A 20,445-nucleotide genomic window follows, 5' to 3' on the forward strand; every position below is an offset into this window, starting at 1 on the left:
TAACTTTTGTGATCCGACGAGAACCGGTGTTACCACTGCGGCAACGCCCACTTCACAACGTAATTAAATGCTACAGTATAGAAAGCCATTGCCTCTACTCTAAATTTCGAAATAAAATTATTTCTTGGTTAGGATTCTCATCACTTAGTTTGTTCAAATTTGTCTTGGTTTGCATGCCAATAAAATTGGCAGTATTCCTTTTATTCAGATATCTTTGTGTGACGATTAATATATTTCTTATTTGAATTCTGGAGACTTCACTTTTCTCCATGCTTTTTTCAAAACCCAAGTTTCAGTGCAGAAACATAGTAAATTTCACTGATCAGACCATTGAAAAATCTGAAACTTTATATGGCCTGTCTTCGAAGTGAAAATATTGTTTTAATGGAACCCAAAGTTTAAGAATTCGCTCAATTGCGGGCATTAACGACACCTATCTTGTTTCTTAGTAAGATAGAGCCTAATGATTAACACCAACGTATAAGCAGAACTCTTTCAGCTTCTCTGTCAATATCGTGTATATTAAAAATAGTTAAATATTTTCGTAACGATTATTTCAATGTCGACAGTGTAGACTCCAGTAGTGCCTGATTACTGTTTTGCAGAATATTGGCAGGGCATCCAATTCCTTCTACATTTGTACAATTCTTTAATGTGATGAAAAACATTCTGTTAGCCGCGTCGTTAAAGCCTTCCTAAGTTTGTATTGTTACTGTCTCCACAAAAATCTACCAATTTATCTAATTTAATTTTTAATTGTCTTAAAGTGTCTAGACAAAACTTTAGCAGTTGTTTCCGGTGTTTCGTTATTCAGCGAGTCAATCTTGTTGGATTCAGTCAGACTTAGTAAAGTATTGAACAACTAAAGGGAATATATTTTCATCCTTTTAGTTCGATGCGTCGGTGCCTTTGCCGTAGAATGAAACTTCTTGCAACTGTTTTATGCATTCGGAGACGGAGTGTGATGCGAGAATGTTTCTAACAATAGCTGTAGCTTTGGTCAGGGCCGTAGACTGCTTTGCGGCGACTTCGGAGTCGGGATACATTGCGGCATTCAGCCGTGACGGTATCCTCAAGGTGCGTCCACACTATTCGTGCTCGCCAGACTTCCGCTCGTCATACTCGTCTGCCGGGAGACTTGTCTGACTTGCGCTCGTGCTGCTGCTGCTTCTGTCTTCGTCCACGCTACTCCAGTTGCTTGCCAGGCTTGGGCTCGTGAGGATCCGCACCCTACTCGCAGTGCCAGTTTCCTAATTTAAAAATGGACGAAGTGGTTATAGCAAGTGATGCGCCTTTTAGCAGAGGACGAGGATAGAAGATGCTACAAAGTAGCAAGGAAACTCAGGTGGTGGATGACCACAGTTTTCAGAAGCAGAAAAAGATACAGTGGGAGTGATTTTATGGACGACTTGGATGTTGAAAACATACATTTCAAGACATTTTGCCGTATGTCCGCATCAGATCTTGAATATCTGATAAATTTGGTAGGACCGAAAATATCAAATGCTGACAGCAAAGTTCGGAAACCTATACCAGTTGCTAAGCGGTTGGCACTTACGTTGAAATACCTAGCAACTGGCTATTCCTACACTAGCCTCAGTTTATTTGAAGTCTCCAAGCAAGTGATGAACATTGTTCCTCAAGTATGTGTAGCTCTTACTGGTGGCATCTGAGTTTGTAAAGGTAAGTTAATAAATTATACAAATTTTGTTATTGATGCACTTTTATTCAGCAGCTAATAAGCAAAAGAAATAAAAACATTTAGATTTAAAGAATGAGAGACAATTAAACGAAAAATTTATTACTTTTTAATTATAAATCAAATCTAGACAATGTGGAAAGCCTTGTTCTGTGTTGTCAGAAGTATAGATGTCTGTTGGAAGTTGCTTTGTATCTGCTCATGGGCATGAACTTGAGTTGAATGAATCGGTAAATGCGACGAGCAACTGTTGTCTGTTGGTTGAACTGTCTAGAATGTTCGAAACAGCCGCTTCCTGCTCTGAAAATATTGTCGGAAAATTCTTTCTGAACAAAAGCACGTGTTCTGTTGTTCATGGACCGTAGAACGTTCCCTATGTACTCTCCATAGGCGTCAAACTCGTCTAGTTTTAGATAAAGCAGTTTGTAGTGCAATATATGCCTCTCCTATACGAGGATCTTAGGCCCTTTTTCTGATTTTTTAGGTGAAGCAAATACCCTCGTGCGTTTGTTTGGTGTGGGTGGTAGTTTGTTGCCCTACTTTGGTTGATGATCGACATCTTGACTAATTTCTTCGCAAGTGCTGGCTGTACCTTCGTTTGTATCCATGCCCGCAACCCTCTGTTCTTCCAAATCCTCCTTGAATTCAGCCTAAAACAAAGCGACGACAAAAGATTGATATGAACAATAACAAAGCAAGTAAAATAAAAGAATAGACGTAGGAGTAGGGTGACACGATAATAATTGTAAAAAATTGGGAACAATGTCAAGTTGATAAGTGAAATTCAGAATTTCTGTCAATGAGGAACACATCTACACCTATTATTACGCAAAATTACTGATTTTAATTATTATTAATCTTCATAATTATTAGAATGTCCATTATTGTCCATGCATTTAACAGTTATTTATATTATTAGGAGTCAATTTCAATTTACTTCTTTGCAGATGCCACAAACAGGAGTGGTTACCTGTAGCAGCGGAATATGAGAGAAAATGGAACTTTCCTCCTTGCCTCGGTGCAATTGATAGCAAACATTGCACAATCCAAAACCCAGTTAATTCTGGAAGCGATTTTTTCAATAAGACTTTTTCAGTATTGTTCTTTTTGGTCTAATGGATGCTGACTGTTTTTGTATGCTGACGTCGGCTGCCGAGATCGAATTTCAGACTGTGGTGTTTTTCGAAATAATTTTTTTTTTTAAAGAATATGAGCAATGATACCATCGTCGTTCCGGACAATGGTACCCTCCCAGGTAGACATGAGAAAGTACCCTACGTTATTGTCGCAGACACCGCGTTTCCCCCCCTCAACAATGAAATCATGAAGCGGTATAGTGGACAACCACGGAGGTCAATGAAAAGAATTTTTAACCACAGACTCAAGAGCACAGCGGATTGTGGAAAATGCGTTCGGAATACTTTCTTCCGTATTCCGGATACTAAGAAAATCTATATTACTACAGCCTGGGAAAGCCCAAAGTAACTTGTATATGCCTCCATAATTTCTTGCGAAAAAGTTCTGCCTCCAGACAAATTTGTCCCCCTGTAGGGGCAGTGGATCATGAGAAGAACGGGCATTTAAAGCCAGGAACTTGGAGAAATGAGATCACTCCTGCTACAACGTTTACACGATTAGCGAACATTCCACGACGTTCAACGCAGACTGCTCAAGACATTAGAGATGAATTCGCTGCTTATTTCATTTCCCAAGAGGGAAGATTGCCATGGCAAGATGATTACCAATAACAAAGAATTTTCAGCTACTAGCTACGTGCGTACTAGTGACTGCACACATTTCAAGTATCTGTATATGTGAAGTTTTACCATTATTAATTCCTATTTTATTATCTTTATTTCCTCAAATAACGAAATACATATAAATGTACATGTGCTTCAATATACTGTGTTAGAAAAATTAATGTTATTCATTATTTATTTCTAGCTGAGTACCGAGCGTTGCCCGGTATGTACTCCAATCCTGTTACTCCATTTCCTCCTTTCCTCTCTCTGACGTTCAGAACCCATTTTGCAATAAACCTTATAATTTTATCACAATTAGAACTTTCTTAATTTTTAAATTTGAAAACTATAAGCAGTTACTAGGTATATTTCTAATAGAAATAAGCTAAAATAAAAATGAAAAAGTATCTTAAAAATGGTATGATTAATGTTACATAAGGGAATAACACCAAAAAATTTAACATAAATGAGCAGGGACCGAAATGTAAGCCGAGAAAGATAAAAAGTTAGGTAGCCGTGGAGACAGAACAAAAAAGGGACTGAAGTTCGTTAATAGTTTCTTTATACATTTCCAAAAAAAATATATTTTACTTACATCTGTGTCGATTGTCTTCCGTGGCTGATATTTGCAGTGCAGAAATTCAAATGCTTTGAAAGCGAACAAGTTCAGAGCGTTCACTTCCTCAACCCCAGCGCCAGACTTCCCAGGCTGTCTTCTTCTGGCGGACTTTTCTGCAAGTGGCTAATAAGTTGGTCTTTTTTTAATTCGGCTACATCCACGCCAAGTTCTGTCCCTATGGAATCCCACGCTTCGCTTTTTTTAAATTTTATTTTATATTGGAAGCTTGTTGCATCCCACAGCACAGGGTATTGTTCGTAAGTATTTATGAATTTGATGACAAAATCGTCGATCCACTCCACTTCAAAAGAGAAACGGATGTCCGCAACACAGAAAAAGAATAACACCAAGACCAAACTGTACGAGTGCAGCGAGACAACTGGTAAGTGCTTTGTGAATTTTAAAATTTTACCGGCGGATTGACTGTTCAAACAAATTTCGGGCTTGCAGCCGGCCGTCGTTGAATACTTCGCACATGCATGCTTTGTTGCCGTCCACAGCACTCGCGCAGCTGTCCGCGCATCCCTTTGATGTACCAACAGCCGAAACCGGACAAGCCGTAAGCTCGGAAGGCTCGCAAGACTGTTTCGCGGCGATCCCTCTGAGCCTACCTCCGTCCACATTACTAGTAAGGCTCACAAGTCTCAAGTACACGAGCAGTGTGGACGCACCACCAAGGGAAATGAAGGACTGATGACTGACAACGTTTGAAGTTGTTAATTACGCAGCAGCAACGAGTCATTTTTCCTGTGTATTTTCTTTAATCATGACTGCAGAAATAGGCTTTAATGTCGATTCTACGGCGAATCTATTTCTATGATCCTTCGCAGAAGTGTGATGCCACACATTTGCCTTACCTCCGTTGAGTTGACGAGATCCGTACGTCCTTTCTTGACCAAAGACCTTTCTTATGTAATCATGCGAAAAGTGACTTTCTGTTTCTATCGTTAGGCATTTTCGTATGCTATGGTAAGTTTATTAGACGGCGAAGCGTCGGCAGTAGCACTTTAGTCATCTAAGTACATGTCGCTATACACTTCATGCCCTTTATACCCACAGTAAACACTTCAGACATTACTAACTTGCTCTCATCGTTCATATTAAATTACGAAAGACTTATTACCAGATCAATATTCTAATGGCAACTGGTCGATTCTTCACTTCTTGAATACTTCCAGCCCAGTACTACTGGGAAAGTCTGAAGTTTTCTCGAACGACGGCGTCAGATCTAGAAGGTGGTTGCGTAGTCGACACAGGACACGGAACATGCTTGGCTGTCTGAGGTGACAATCTTGAGACGTAAATAAAACAGACTGCATTTACATGTTGCGCATTACTTTAGTAGTTGAGCCAAGGTCGTGACAGGATTTTGCAAAATTAGATCTTGTCGGGATGTCGGGACAGGAAGGTCCATATCAGTGACGGTCCCGATGTATCAGGCGACCCCAGTGATGAAGCACCGTCATCTGTATGGCTAACATTGTCCAACCGTCAATTCCAAATCTCTCACGCTCAGTAAATATTGAGAATACATAAGGAAGCATCAATGCTGCTCGTCAATATTTCTAGTACCGACAACAGGTCAATACTACTCAGACGGTCAACATAATGACAGGTTCGACAATACTGTTGAACGTTATCCTCAAAGTACTTTCATCAGATACGTTACATCTCCCGAGAGGACAAAATAAAGCTGTCACTGTCACAGTTTAGAATATACTATCACTGTTAAGTCCCCTGTAAGCCATTGAACTTTTTTACTAAATCCGTTGTTTCCTATTCATGGGTTTGTCAAAGAAGTGTGCGCAGACGTACTAACAAAGTTCATCAAATTTAACCTATATTTTGAAGCAGCTGTCACAATGAGTATCTTGATGGGTATATTTTGTGACTGGTGGGCGCTGGTCCAGGGAATGGTTGAAATTGAAAACTATATTCATGAAAATATAAATATTACACTCAGAACACGACTGTTAAGCTTTGCTTTTATTTTATCGCGCTTCAACCTGTATGTAGTGTCTACCGTTTTTCTTAACATTTTACTGCGTAATGTATGCTGAGGTGACAATCATGGGATAGCGATATACACTTATACACATGGCGGTAGTATCGCATACATAACGCATAAATAGGTAGTTCAATGGCATAGTTGTCATTTGTTCTTACGTGAGTAGTGTAAAAAGGTTTCCATCGTGGTTATGGGCGCACGAAGGGAATTAACATACTCTGAACGCGGAATTGCAGTTGGAGCTAGACGTGTGGGATCTTCCATTTCAGAAATCCTTAGTCAATATTCCGAGATCTACAGTGCCAAAAATATCAATTAGGCAATACCTCTCAACACGGACAACGCAGTGGCCGACGGCAGCAGTGTTTGGGTAGAGGTGTCAGTTAACAGACAAGCAACACCGAGAAGTAACTGCAGAAATCAATGTGAGCCATACGACGAACGTATCCGTTACAACAGTGCGGCAAAATTTGGCATAATGGGCTATGGCAGCAGACGTGACTTTCTTTACAGCACATCGGCTGTAGCGCCTGTCCTGGGCTCGTGACCATACCGGTGAGACCCTAGAAGACAAAACCGTGACCTGGTCAGATGAGTCCCGATGCTGATAGTAGGGTTCTGACCCCACGAAGCCACGGACCCAGGTTGTCAATGAGGCACTGTACAAGCTGATGCTGAAGCCATGATTGTGTGCACTGGCTTTACATGGAATGGACTGGGTCCTCTGATCCAACTGAACCGATCATTGACTGGAAATGCTTATGTTCGGCTACGCTGAGACTATTTGCTGCCATTCAAAGACTTCATATTTCCAAACATGTCACAGGGCCACAATGAGGAACACACTGAAAAGTCCAGGTGATTGATTTGGCCGCCCATATCGCCCGACATGAACCCAATCGAATGTTTATGGGACACAATCAAGACGTCAGTTCGTGCACAAAATCCTGCCCCGGAACACTTTCACAATTGTGGACGGCTATAGAGGTAACATTGTTCGATACCTCTGCAGGGCATTTGCAACGACTTGAGTCCACGGCATGTCCAGTTGCTGCTCTGCACCGGGCAAAAGGAGGTACGAAACAATATTAGGCGGTATCCCATGACTTGAGGGGTGAATGGTTGTAAGGATGCATTCAGACGTTTCCGAGTTGATCCTGTAGTAGTTTAAAAGATTTTCTGTGTGTGTTCAGTCCTTTATGTAAGTAACAGAGTTCTGATAACCTGCTTGGTTTGCTTAATGCCCCTACATACGCACCAATGTAACGACCAACAGGCCGACCGACCGGCCAATTTCATGTCAGCCAACAACGTCCCGACTGAGTGCGCCCAGCGACTACAGCGCCGCCCTGTTGTGATTTGTCTGAAGTTAATTGTGTTTATGATGCACGACATCCCGCTTGGTTTTACACAAACAAAACCGGGGGTTGCCTTACGTCTTTCGGACGTGGTGGAGGAGGAGTAGATTGGTGTTTAATGTCGTGTCGACAACGAGGCCATTAGAAAAGGAGCACAAGCTCTGATTGGGGAAGGATGGAGAAGGAAATCGGCAGTGTCCTTTCAAATGAACCACCCACAAATTTGCCTTAAGCGATTCAGGGAAATCACAGAAATCCTAAATCTGAATGGCCGGACGCAGGTTTAAACCGTTCGCCCTTCCGAATGCGGGCACAGTGTGCTGACCACTGCACTACCTCACTCGGTGGCTGTTATAGACTAACAAGGCCAAAGAAAACCAAAGGCGACAGAGAGAGAGAGCTGCGTGTAAAGTGGTTAACTCAGGGAAAGAAATTTATCCACGTTCTGTTACTTCAGCAGCTGGGTGCCGATGATTGCAATTATGTACGAATGTGTGATCGTGCAGTTCGGATCTGATCATCAGCAGAGCATTCTTAACGGAAAAGAACAGTGTCATGACAAAGGCTGTTAGCTACGTTGATTTCTAGCGAGGGGCAGAAGTTGACAGGACCTCAAATCAGTGCTGTCATATATCCCCACTAAACTAGAATGATTTCAGAGACGTGAAACGTGATTTACATGTGGCCGAGAAAATACATCATGGTACACCGAAATAAACAAGATTTTCATTTGAACGTTGTTTATGTAACAGAAAAGATGACCAATGAGTTTAAGACACTCATTTCAAATTCGAAGAATGAAATGAAATGTGTGACGAGGGCCTCCCGTCGGGTACACCGTTCGCCGGGTGCAAGTCTTTCGATTTGACGCCACTTCGGCGACTTGCGCGTCGATGGAGATGAAATAATGATGATTAGGACAACACAACACCCAGTCCCTGAGAGGATAAAGACTGTACATGGTGGTGGTGTACATATTGTAATAAATACACCAACAGATACATAAGAAAGGAAGCATTTAGTCACTGTTAGATCTGTAAAAAATCTCACACTTTGCTCTTCATAGCAGACGGCTAGGGTACAGACTGGACCATTTTTAACACTTATAACAATGAAGGAATTATATTTTACGAATTCATGCCCTGAATATCGCTAAGTCTGTTTGTAGATTTCATTTCTGCTAAGTATCGGAAATAAAACCTAAAAACAGAAATACAGAGGTCTTTTCAAACATGAGGAAAGCGTTTTTCGTACGACGTGCCCTACCGAACATCTGCAGTCTAAATTTCTCCAGAAACTTTCAATGTCCGCCTCGCAACCTATCGCTTAGACTAGAACATTTAATCTTATGCGCTGAAAAAAGACGAACTTTCGTCGGGCGGCTGGCACTACAAAGCAACACGCTGCATAGTTAGAAGGGTGGACTGGTTTGGGGGAGCGTGAGGGGCGAGGCGGCACAGATAGTCTTTGTCCACAAAAGTAACGAGAAGCAGCAACAAACAACGAAAGCAGCTAAATGGAGCACAAGGCAAACAACATGAATGGCGTCTTCGAACAGGATGCCTCGTCACGGTCAGCAAACGTCAAAACAACCAAGTGCGTACTGTCGGGAGAGACTCCCGCCGACTGTGGGAGTGTCTCCCGACAGTACGCACTTGCTGCCGGAAGTCACGTGACTGTCCCTTCAGTAAACACTTCGCCGCGAGGACAGTTCTCATGCAGTTGCACCCGTAAATACTGAAGGAATTAGTTATGCATGAAGAAATTTCCATCTTATGTTTTAGTCCATGTTCAATAAACAGAATAGTGTCAAAGTTCCGCAGTAGGCCCATATTGAAATTTACGTAATTGATATATGTGCGTACAGATACACCGAAATATTCTGCCGATTAGTGTCGGGCTTTTTTCTGTGGATCTTAGTTGTTATAACGAAATGTGCGTTAAATATGGAAAATAAATGTTAAAAAGTTAACAAGGCTATACTGCTCATAAGTCTGCTACCTCGGTTTATTTCACTTTCACATGTAGGGGGACCAGACCGAGGAATATGAAGTATTTTTTAATAATCTGGACGACGAAAAGCGGCTTTTGGTTGGTTGGTTGGTATGTGGGAATTAAAGGGAACAGATTACTATGGTCATCGGTCCCTTGTTCCATAAAAACTAAAAACACTCGAAGAGAATAAAAAACGAACAACAGGAAAGACAGCAGACGAAACAGGACATGAAATACTCTGACAGAGACCAGACAAAAATTAAAACACAAAGTGTGACGGTGGTCGGCCGACCATAGAGAAAAAGAGGAAAAGCCAACCACCAAGAACGCTTTAAAAACTCAGTTTAAAATCAGAGGCTAAAAGCCAGAATCAACACTAAAAAACACTCAGATTAAAGGATAAAAAACCCCTGCCCGAATAAAACACAAAACCAAGTCCACCATGGCAGAGTCATCTGATAAAAGAGCACAGAGCGTGTCAGGCATTGCAGATGTCTGTCTGAGCACGGTTAAAAGGGCGCACTCCGACAGAATATGGACCACCGTCAAGGACGCCCCACAACGACAAAGAGGGGGATCCTCACGACACAGTAAATAACTGTGCGTGAGTCGGGTGTGGCCAATGCGGAGCCGACAAAGCACAACTGAGTCCCTGCATTTGGCTCGCATGGATGATCGCCACACAGTCGTCGTGTCCTTGACGGCACGGAGTTTGTTAGGGGTGGTCAGACCGCGCCATTCAGCATCCCAAAACGAGAGAACTTTGCGGCGTAAGACTGCCCGCAAATCAGCCGCCAGGAGGCCAATCTCCAGAGATGGTGCACTAGTGGCCTCTTTCGCCAGGCGGTCAACAGTTTCATTGCCGGGTATACCAACATGGCCTGGGGTCCAAACAAAGACCACAGACCTGCCGCTACGGGCGAGAGTATGCAGGGACCCCTGGATAGCAATCACCAGACGAGAACGAGGGAAACACTGGTCGAGAGCTCGTAAACCGCTCAGGAAATCGCTACAGATAACGAAGGACTCACCTGAGCAGGAGCGGATATACTCTAGGGCACGAAAGATAGCGACCAGCTCAGCAGTGTAAACACTGCAGCCAGCCGGCAATGAACGTTGTTTAGAATGGTCCCCTAGAGTTAGTGCATAACCGACATGACCAGCAACCATCGAACCGTCAGTGTAGACAACGCCAGAGCCCTGATACGTGGCCAGGATGGAATAAAAGCGGCGTCGGGAGGCCTCCAGAGGGACTGAGTCCTTCGGGCCCTGTGCCAAGTCGAGCTGAAGGCAAGGGCGAGGCACACACCACGGGGGTGTACACAGAGGGGCCCGGAAAGGAGGTGGAACAGGGAAACACCCAAGCCAGGAAAGAAGCTGTTTGACACGTACGGCGATCAGACAACCCGACCGCGGCCGACGTTCTGGCAGATGAACGACTGACTGTGGGAAGAGGACACGATAATTTGGATGCCCGGGCAAGCTAAAAACATGGGCAGCATAAGCAGCCAGTAATTGTTGGCGTCGTAACCGCAGTGGAGGGATACCTGCCTCCACAAGTATGCTGTCCACAGGGCTGGTTCGGAAGACACCAGTGGCAAGGCGTATCCCGCTGTGGAGGATTGGGTCCAGCACCCGCAACGCAGATGGGGATGCTGAGTCATAAGCCAGACTCCCGTAGTCCAGATGGGACTGGATTAACGCCTGGTAAAGCCGTAAGAGAGTAGATCGGTCGGCGCCCCACCTGGTGTGGCTCAGGCATCGCATAGCATTTAGACGCCGCCAACACGCCTGTTTAAGCTGCCGAATATGAGGCAGCCAAGTGAACTGGGCATCAAAAACCATCCCCAAAAACCTATGTGACTCCACCACTTTAAGAAGCTCGCCGTCAAGATAAAGCCGCGGCTCCGGGTGAACAGTGCGTCGCCGGCAGAAATGCATAACGCAGGTCTTCGCTGCGGAAAACTGAAAACCATGCGCTACAGCCCAAGACTGCGCCTTGCGGATTGCGCCCTGTAGCTGACGTTCAGCAGCTGCAATGCCAATAGAGCTGTAGTAAAGGCAGAAGTCGTCAGCATACAGGGAAGCGGAGACAGTATTTCCCACGGCCGCAGCGAGCCCGTTAATAGCTATTAAAAACAGACACACACTGAGAACAGAACCCTGTGGCACACCGTTCTCCTGGACTTGGGAGGAACTATATGAGGCCGCGACGTGCACGCGGAAGGTACGATACGACAGAAAATTGCGGATAGAGATCGGCAGAGGGCCCCGAAGACCCCATCCATGAAGGGTAGAAAGGATGTGATGACGCCATGTCGTATCATACGCCTTCCGCATGTCGAAAAAGACAGCAACCAGATGCTGACGGCGGGCAAAGGCAGTACGGATGGCCGACTCCAGGCTCACCAGATTGTCGGCGGCGGATCGGCCTTTACGGAACTCACCCTGAGACGGAGCCAGAAGGCCTCAAGACTCCAGTACCCAATTCAAGCGCCGGCTCACCATCTGTTCAAGCAACTTGCAAAGAATGTTGGTGAGGCTAATGGGACGGTAGCTGTCCACCTCCAAAGGGTTTTTCCCTGGTTTCAGAATGGGGACAACAAGACTTTCCCGCCATTGCGACGGAAACTCACCCTCAACCCAAATGCGGTTGTAAAGATCGAGGAGGCGTCGCTGGCAGTCCACTGAAAGGTGTTTAAGCATCTGAGAGTGGATGCTATCTGGCCCAGGAGCGGTATCAGGACAAGCAGCGAGGGCACTTCGAAATTCCCACTCACTGAATGGAACATTGTACAATTCAGGATGGTGAGTGCGAAAAGAAAGACTCCGACGTTCTATCCGCACCTTAATGGAGCGGAAGCCCAAGGGGTAGTTGGCAGAAGCGGAAGTCATAGCAAAGTGCTCTGCCAAGCGGTTTGCAATGACGTCTGAGTCAGTACAAACTGCTCCATTCAGTGAGAGCGCAGGGACACTGACAGGGGTCCGATAGACATAGAGGCGGCGAATCTTGGCCCAGACCTGCGATGGAGTGACATGGAGGCCAATGGAGGACACACACCGCTCCCAGCACTCCTGCTTGCGTTGGCGGATAATGCAGCGGACTCGCGCACGCAGCCGTTTGAAGGCGATAAGATGGTCGATTGAGGGATGTCGCTTGTGACGCTGGAGCGCCCGCCGGCGAGCTTTAATCGCTTCAGCGATCTCAGGCGACCACCAAGGCACAGTCCGCCGCCGAGGGGACCCAGAAGAACGGGGAATGGCAGATTCGGCGGCAGTAACGATGCCGGTGGTGACCGATTGAACCACTGCATCAATGGCATCTGTAGAGAGAGGCTCAATAGCGGCAGTTGAGGAGAACAAGTCCCAGTCAGCCTTATTCAGAGCCCATCTGCTAGGGCGCCCAGAAGACTGACGCTATGGCAGTGACAAAGATTGGAAAGTGGTCACTGCCACAAATGTCGTCATGCACTCTCCATTGTACAGACGGTAAGAGGCTAGGGCTACAGATGGAAAGGTCAATGGCGGAGTATGTGCCATGCACCACACTGAAGTGTGTGAAGGCACCATCATTTAAGACCGAGAGATCGAGCTGCGCCAATAAATGCTCAACGATGGCGCCTCGACCTGTTGCCACTGACCCACCCCACAGATGGTTATTGGCGTTAAAGTCACCCAGTAACAGGAAAGGTGGAGGCAATTGAGCTATCAGAGCAGCCAGGACATGCTGTGCGACATCACCATCTGGTGGAAGGTAAAGACTGCAGACGGTAACAGCCTGTGGCGTCCACACTCTAACAGCGACAGAGGTACAGACTCGCTGTGAAGAGAGTTCAGGACATAGATGCAGACGCCACCAGACACCCTTTCATAAGCTGCCCGGTTCTTATAATAAGCCCGATAGCCACGGAGGGCGGGGGTTCGCATTGCCGGAAACCAAGTTTCCTGCAGAGCAATGCAGAGGAAAGGGTGAAGGCTGATAAGTTGGCAGAGCTCAGCTAGATGGTGGAAGAAACCGCTGCAGTTCCACTGGAGGATGGTGTTGTCCATGGCTGAGAAAGGCTTGACGGGACTGGGAAGGGAGATTACGCCGCTGGGTCACCTGCTGCCTCCGATTTAGCACCTGTGATAGTGCTTTCCATGGCGTCTGATGGACTGGTGAGATCTAGGTCCTCAGCGGACGCCAGAATCTCCACCGCATCCTCAGAAGCAGAGCTGGAAGGTTGCGGTGGGATGGCTGCCACCCCGAGTTCCTTGGGCTGAGAGCTCTTCTTGGGTTTCTCACGCCGTTCCTTGGGTCGCACCGGCTGGGAGGGCTTCAGCGATTCAGTCTCCGGGACGGAGGAGGATCGTGAAGCCATACGACCAGCTGATTGCGGGCACTTACGCCATTGTCGGTCGTCAGGCTTCTCGCTGGCGGAAACCTGGGAAGGGAGGGACCCAAGGGACCCCTTGCGAGCGTGAGAAGCCGAAGAAGTTGGACACTTCTCCGGCTTAGAAGTGGGGACGGACGTCCCCGATGGGTGGGATGGTGTTGCTCCTAAGGTAGGTGGCGCAGGAGCAACCCGGTGGGTAAAGCCCCCCCACAGGCGAGGGGGCAGGAGGAGTTTTACTACTCGTTGATCCGGCCACAAGTGGTGAAACAGACGGGGCTAGCACAGGTGTTGTAGCAGCAGTGTAGGAAGATGTCTTTCTCACAGGATGGCGTCGGTCGTATTTCCTCTTGGCCTCAGTATAGGTTAGTCGGTCCAGGGTCTTTTATTCCATGATTCTACACTCTTTCTGGAAAATTCGGCAGTCTGGCGAGCAAGGTGAATGGTGCTCCCCGCAGTTGACACAGATGGGAGGCAGGGCACATGGAGCATTGGGATGTGATGGGCGTCCGCAATCTCGACATGTGAGGCTGGAAGTGCAGCGAGAAGACATATGGCCGAACTTCCAGCACTTAAAGCAGCGCATCGGGGGAGGCATATAGGGCTTAACGTCACATCGGTAGACCATCACCTTGACTTTTTCCGGTAATGTATCCCCTTCGAAGGCCAAGATGAAGGCACCGGTAGCAATCTGATTTTCCTTCGGACCCCGATGAACGCGCCGGACGAAATGTACACCTCGGCGCTCTAAATTGGCGCACAGCTCTTCATCAGACTGCAAAAGAAGATCCCTATGGTAAATAACTCCCTGGACCATATTTAAACTCTTATGGGGTGTGATCGTAACGGCAACATCCCCCAACTTGTCACAAGCGAGTAACCGTCGTGACTGGGCAGAGGATGCCGTTTGTATCAGGACTGACCCAGAGCGCATTTTTGACAAGCCCTCCACCTCCCCAAACTTGTCCTCTAAATGCTCGACGAAGAACTGAGGCTTTGTGGAGAGAAAAGACTCCCCATCAGCCCTCGTACAAACTAAGAAGCGGGGTGAATAACTGCTACTGCCATCCTGAGACTTAGTTCCTCCCGCGGTGTGGCCAGGGAGGGGAACGTTTTCGGATCGTACTTCTGAGCGTTAAACTGAGCCCGAGAACGCTTAGAGACTGCTGGCGGCTGGCCACCAGCGAGAGACGATGTACCACGCTTCATTGCGGGTCATCCGCCCTGATGCCACCTACTCCGACCAAGGGCCCTCCCCACGGGCGCCACCCAGCCACAGCAAGAGCCATCTGGCAGGATGGCCGTTGCCGGGAGTCCCGATACCCCAGGAGGATAGGCATCTACTCCTTGGCATACGTGAGGAGTTAATGGCGCAGCCATCAGTAGAGCGATCTCTGTGTTGTCAGGGGGCTACAACTAACAGGGTACATAGCGGCCCCACCACAACGGTATGGCTACCGTGCTGGATGTTAGGTAACATGTGGTCCATGGTCGCCGTCGGTGCAGAAAGAGGCACTGCACAGTGCAAGGTGTTATCTGCACGCAGAAAAAGAGTCATGCCCAAGAGATGGAGAGCGGACAGGACTGCAGTTCAACGGTGTATAAGCTGGAGAAAGGTCTGATCGCAAGATGGACACAATGCACCAAGAAAGGCGCCTTTCCCCTATCGTCTCGCTCTTCGGAAAATTTTGAGAGATGGAGGTCAAACCCAACAGGGGACCATCATATAAGGCCGAAAAGTTTGAGACTCCTTTTAGTCGCCTCTTAAGACAGGCAGGAATACCGCGGGACTATTCTAACCCCCGAACCCGCAGGGGGCAAAAGCGGCTTTTAAGTAGCCATAGTATAGTTACCGCCCTGTTGAAAACCTGCGTAAGGAATGCTGTATGGTGAAAAGAGATCATGGCTACACCTGAACAAAGTCATAATTGGTACAACTCTAGAAAACGTCATTAGCTTCCAGCAAAAACAAAACAAAAACTTCCCTAAACATGACAACTTGACAGCTGAAAAGCTTGAAAGTGTTTACTCTGAGCTTAGATATAATGTAATGGATAATGCTACATGGCCAAAAAATATTTTATCGTTTTTTTTATTCCAGAGAGTCGCCAATAGTCCTGTGGAATAATCTTTTCTGTGACAAACGAAAATAAAAAATAAGTGTAAAGCTCAAAGTGTAAAGCTCAAAGTTACTCCCATAATCACAAGCAGTGCCTGTGTCTTAGAACTAAACTTAATGTGTTATCACTCATTTTTTATTTTATTTATTTATTTAACCTGATCAGATTAGGGCCATCAGGCCCTCTCTTACATCGGACCAGTGTTCCACACATGCAGCATTTCACACATCAGAGTTACATCATGACCACAGTTTAAATAAGAAAATTAGATTACTCTAGTGACAATATGAATAAAGAGTAGTGACTAAGACCTAATAAAGTAAATGCAGCAGTATTTTTACAACAGATGCTATACATACAGATTATGATAAAAGCAATAATAGTAAAAAATGTACTGATAAACATGACTAAGACCTAATAAATTAAATGCTGGCATTATTTTTAAAGCGGGTGCTATATATACAGATTATGATAAAAGCAATAATAAGCAATAATAATAACAGTAAAAATCAAATAATGGCAAACATGAGAAGGGTTGGCAATAGTAATGAAGGTTTGTGCAGATGTACATGATATCTTAGTGTGTAAAGCAGATGTTTACTAGTTTAGCGTGTTTTTGGGGAATGGCGATTTGAGGGGGAAAGAAGTAATGAGGTGAAGTGCATTCATGTACAGAGGAAGGCATTTCTGTTACTTAAGTAGATACGTCATTAACTATTTTTTGAAGCTGGACATGCTTTTAAGTTCTCTAACGTAACGAGGGAGGTTATTCCAGAGTCGGGTTCCCGCTACTGTAAAGGACTTGGAGAAGGTGACTGAGCGATGCAGTGGAACGGAGAGGATTTTATTATAATGGGAACGTGTGTCTGTCATGTTGTTCCGACATGAGCGTTAGGGACGAGGAGAGATATGAGGGACAGTTTACATTTATAAGGCAGTAGATGAGAGAGTGTATGGAAATCTCTGCGTTTGTCTGCACGCAGCCAGGACAATTTTGCATATGCTGCTGAAATGTGATCAAAAAGTCGAACGTCACAAATATATCGGACGCAGGCATTGACCAGTTCTAGACGTCGGGAATTTTCCTGAGAGAGGCCTTGTAGGATAGAAGTGAAACCAATTTTACTGCGTCAGCACAAAAAGCAGGGTTGTATAACTGAATTGAACGCCTAAATTTAATAAGTGCAAGGTAGAACAAGTGCTTGCTTCGGTGGTGTATCTAAATATACCAACAGAAAATCTAGTGTTAAATAAATTGACTTAAAAAGCTACTGTGTGGACCTAAATTTAGAGCTGGCTGCTTTGGAGATACTAAGTCTTATAATTGTTTAGTGTACCATTCTCCAGACAGAAACTTTGATAATTTTCTCATCTAAATAGAATCTTGGCTGTGCTATTTAATGCACTTGAAATCAGAAATTGCACTGTGTGTTCATTTCAATGTACGCTTTTGCAAGGAGAATTCTGAGGAGGAAAATTTATGAATCCAGTAACCATTTATGGACTATTTGTAGCATGTCATTTACCAACCAGAGGTGATGCTTGCCTTGACACTTAAATCTAAATACATGGGACTATGACTTTAGTTGACCAATGACATCTGCCAACAGAGCACTAGTCATGGGACTTTACACAAAGAACTAATAATCAACCAGCTGTTTCCTAGCATTCTAATTATGTATTCGCAAAAAGGATCATTAACAAGGAATCAAACTCTCTTCAAACAGCACTATCTGCAGTAGACTCATAGGTGGGATTACAAGAAATGGCTGTGAGTAATGCACTTAAAGAGTTATTTCAGACCATCAAAACCAAATTTGATTATAGCTATCCACAGAAGACCAAAAAATGTCAACACAGGCAAAACTACTTTAAGTGTCTCATTTCTTAATCTATTTCCTTCACCATCACCCGACTTAATTCGACTACATTCCATTATCCTCGTTTTGCTTTTGTTGATGTTCATCTTATATCCTCCTTTCAAGACACTGTCTGAACTGCTCTTCCAGGTCCTTTGCTGTCTGACAATTACAATGTCATCGGTGAACTACTCCAAATTTTTCTTTTGTTTCCTTTACTGCTTGCTCAATATACAGATGGAATAACATCAGGGAAAGGCTACAACCCTGTCTCACTTTCTTCCCAACCACTGTTTCCCTTTCATGCCCCTCGACTCATAACTGCCATCTGCTGTCTGTACAAATTGTAAATAGCCTTTCGATCCCTGTATTTTACCCCTGCCACCTTCAGAATTTGAAAGAGTATTTCAGTCAACATTCTCCAAAGCTTTCTCTAAGTCTACAAATGCTAGAAACGTAGGTTTGCCCTTCCTTAATCTAGCTTCTAAGATAAGTTGTAGGGTCAGTATTGCCTCACGTGTTCCAAATTTCTAAGGAATACAAACTGATCTTCCCGGAGGTCAGCTTCTATCAGTTTTTCCATTCGTCTGTAAAGAATTCGCGCTAGTATTTTGCAGCCGCGACTTATTAAACTGATAGTTCAGTTGTTTTCACATCTGTCTACACCTGCTTTCTTTGGGATTGGAATTATTATATTCTTGAAGTCTGAGGGTATTTCGACTGTCTCATACATCTTGTCACCAGATGGTAGAGTTCTGTCAGGGCTGGCTCTCCCAAGGCCGTCAGTAGTTCCAATGGAATGTTGTCTACTCAGGGGGCCTTGTTTCGACTCAGGTCTTTCACTGCTGTCAAATTCTGTACGCACTATCGTGTCTCCCATTTCATCTTCATCTACAGCCTTTCCCATTTCCACACTATATTGTCCTCAAGAACGTCGCCTTTGTATAGACCCTCTGTATACTCGTTCAACCTTTCTGCTTCCCCTTCTTTGCTTAGAACTGGGTTTCCCTCTGAGCTTTTGATATTCATACGCTATACCGGCAGTACACTTATGGACTGCGAGTACATCTGTGCTTATTCCTCTGCACAGAAAAGGATCAGTTAGGGATTGCTCCAACTGTAAGACTATAGCATTAATATCACATGCTAGTGAAGTCCTCCTGCATATAAGAAATCAACGCCTAAAAAATTTTCTGCAGTCTCAGATTTCCACAGAACAAGCGGGTTTCGTGTCAGGTAAAAGTACTCGACAGGCAGTCTTGAATTTGCGGCAGTTAACTGAAAAATGTAATGAGTTCTGTATCCCTGCCTACATCTGCTTCCTATATTATAAAAAGGTATAGAACTGTGTCACGTGGGGCACGCTGTGGCATGTGCTCAACGAGTCTGGGGTTCCGAAACACCCGGTATCCTTACTAAAAGGCCTGTATAAGAGCAATACTGCAACCATAAAAGTAGATGTTCGAATATCCTGAATTTTTCGATGTGACAAACGGCGTCATACAAGGTACATATTGTCACCTCATCTCTACAATATCTATGCAGAGTGTGTAATGAGGACAGCGCTGCATGGCTGGGACGGTGGGATTTCAATGGGCGGCAGGAAAGTCAATTTACGCTTCGCATATGATAATACACTCGTATCAGGAAGTGAGGAATAACTTTATAATCTGTTCTCAAGAGTGAAATATATTAGTCTAAACCTTGGGCTAGGGATAAACGTGAAATAAAAACCAAACTAATGGTTATAAATCACCGAAGCATCGATCAAAACCGTCTTACAGGATGCTTAAGGAATCTGGAGACAGTATGTATATTTAGGCGCTCTGATGAATTGCACAGGAAAGTGTGATAAAGAGATAAGACGACGTATCATTCTTCGCCCAGCAGCAATGATCAAACTCACTAAGATATGGCAGAATCGGGCAATCTCCAAGACAACGAAGATGTGCTTCATGGGAGTATTGGTACTTTTTGTATTCTTATACGGATGCGAGACGTGGACCATGAAAGGTAGTGATAAGAGCCGCATTGATGTCTTGAAGATGTAATGTTGTCGGGGAACTTAAAATCACAATAAGGTTATCTTCTCGTGTCAGCCACAGATACCTTCATTTCCTTGGGCATATCTTGAGAAGGAAAGGGGATGATTTAGAGATGACCATCGTGCAGGGAAAAACTGAAGGCAGAAGACCATGAGGGAGAGCAGCAAACAGATGGTTGGATCAAGTGCAGAAGATTACCACACTGCCTCTTCACGTCATATTAAGAAAGGCCGAAGATCGCTGTGGATGGAGACATGTCTGAAGTTTCAACTACTAAGAATGAATGAGGAAATGAGATCACGACACTCATAATGAGTAAAACGACTGATGAGATGTCCGATTTGTTAGTGCGAAGAATATTGGCGCACTTGAGATATTCGAAGCTGACACAAACGTTAAAACAAGAAACGAGGTCAGTTACACCCGAAACGTACATTTTGGAACACACTGTAACAGTGGTTCTTTAAGTGTGCGTCCTGTAACATTTACAGGTGCGCCCTGTAATATTTTAGGAAAACAAAGCCAAATGCAAAGGGACATATAGCTACTCAATTTCATCCATTTCACGACAGGTATAGTACGGAACGAATCCTTAAGTTTTGTTGAATAACTCAGTTTAAGGGAATA

The 20,445-nt window shown here is 44.8% G+C and overlaps 1 protein-coding gene across 2 annotated transcripts in view; it reads right to left on the minus strand.

The window, feature by feature from the left end:
* Positions 1–1,576: 1,576 nt before the first annotated feature.
* Positions 1,577–20,445, minus strand: part of LOC126293684 (keratinocyte proline-rich protein-like) — a 115,912-nt gene continuing 97,043 nt past the window's right edge. The window contains exon 5 of one of the 2 annotated variants that reach the window (XR_007552341.1): positions 1,577–2,349. The gene's annotated coding sequence lies outside the window, so the exon portion shown is untranslated. The remainder of the gene's footprint in view (positions 2,350–20,445) is intronic. The other variant, XR_007552340.1, reaches the window with a different exon arrangement.

The sequence above is a fragment of the Schistocerca gregaria genome, chromosome 10, assembly GCF_023897955.1.
Source record: "Schistocerca gregaria isolate iqSchGreg1 chromosome 10, iqSchGreg1.2, whole genome shotgun sequence".
Classification (NCBI taxonomy): domain Eukaryota; kingdom Metazoa; phylum Arthropoda; class Insecta; order Orthoptera; family Acrididae; genus Schistocerca; species Schistocerca gregaria.